Below are 1,816 nucleotides of genomic sequence, written 5' to 3'. Positions count from 1 at the left end.
ATCAACAGCTTCAAAAGTCATTATGATCAGACAGAGCATGATGAACTAAAACTAATCCAAACATAACACTGTGATTTCTGAAACTGGATAGATGAAAATTAAAAGAGAAACCAAGACACAAAGATTATAATACCAGACAAGGTCATGTAATCCTGCAGTGATTTCATTTCATAGTTTATGCATTTTTCCATCCATGAACACCAAACTGTTATATTAAACAGCCTATTCTTTTACTTTGGCATGACTGCTGAACATGCAGAGAAAAGAATGAGTGTTTCACCTCCAAAATTGTTCCACTGACTTCAGAGATAATTCCTTAATATTTATAGTTAATTTTATATTGAACAACTAATTACAAATAATTATACTACTGGATACAAATGCTCACAATCTCTCAAATAACTGAATTTAAACTACATTACAAGCTGGCTTCAGACACCAAACCTATAACAAGTTCAAATGGAAAAATTCTATATGCAACATTTAAGAATTTTGGGCATAAAGGATAAAAATTAATATTGTAAACATATCCAGTCTGTAAGAGGATCTTAACCATTTGTCATAAAAGCATAGGTGTAGTAACCAACCTCCAAGACACCACCACATCTTTTACAATTTCGCCCCCCTTCACAACAACAGTACTTGTTCACATATCAGCCCCAATCAGTGGCTGAGGGGAATACATTAAGTGTGGGCTGATTACAAGCCAAAATCAAGAATCATACTGAAACCTTTGCCTGGGAGGTAAGTTCTAGTTTCAAAAGGGACTATGTAAATTAGCTCACACTTGATACATCTCATCTGTAATTCAATTATTTCATTGAAATATATAATTACTCACACTGGGGCTGCAGAAGTTAACACCACATTGACAGAGGGAGCTAGACTGTTCCACAGCTCATACATGTACTGCCCAACTGCAAAGTCTTTCCCTTTTGACAACTATGGACACCCATGTTACAAATTTGACCTCACCTACAAAACTGCAGAAAATGGCAAAATACGAACCTACTGACTATTTTGTAGAGACATTGATGACCAGGATAGACAAAAATCAAACTGACTCACATCTTGAGTAGTTTTGTAGAGCAGATGTTTGTCTCACCTATCCAGAATGTCTCTTGCTTCTCTACTGTCCATGTTAAAATTTAAATAAATTCTCCATGTTTATTGTCCTGCCCTGATTGTCCCACACCCTTCCTGCCACTGGTGGTTAATGGGAACAATATGCCAGGAATACCACTGCCAGGTCTTCTCCCCAATATCCGTATAGCCTGACTGCTGCTCTACTTAAACAGTTCAAAGGGTATGAAAATGACAAAAAGTTGCTTCAATTCTAACATGTTGCATAAAAATATTGCCAAAGGAAGTACACTACATGTTTAAAGGTATAGCATGAACTGAGATTGTCTGGACTAATATTTAGGGATTTTGCTGACTAGGATTCATAGAATCATAGAATACCAGACTGGAAGGCACCTCAAGGATCACCTGGTCCAACCTTTCTTGGCAAAAGCAGAGTCTAGACCAGCTGGCCCAGCACCCTGCCCAGCTGAATCTTAAAAGTTTGACTGAGATTACAAAAGCTGAAGTTTACAGCACCAACCTAAGATTTTTATTATTATTATTATTATTATTTTTTAATAAGAGGAAACATCTTTACACCATTAAAAGTCTGCCCAGGCAGAGGGAACCCGATGGCATGTGTCAACCATACGCCGAGCCGACCCCGGGGGTGCCGGCGGGCCCGTCCCCCGCCCCCTCAGAGCTCGGCGGGCCCGCCGCTCCCCGTGTTGGAGCTAATCGGGTGGGATGG

This window comes from Charadrius vociferus, unplaced genomic scaffold, assembly GCF_000708025.1.
Source record: "Charadrius vociferus isolate BGI_N301 unplaced genomic scaffold, ASM70802v2 scaffold19, whole genome shotgun sequence".
In the NCBI taxonomy this organism is placed as follows: domain Eukaryota; kingdom Metazoa; phylum Chordata; class Aves; order Charadriiformes; family Charadriidae; genus Charadrius; species Charadrius vociferus.
This window is presented reverse-complemented; position numbering follows the sequence as displayed.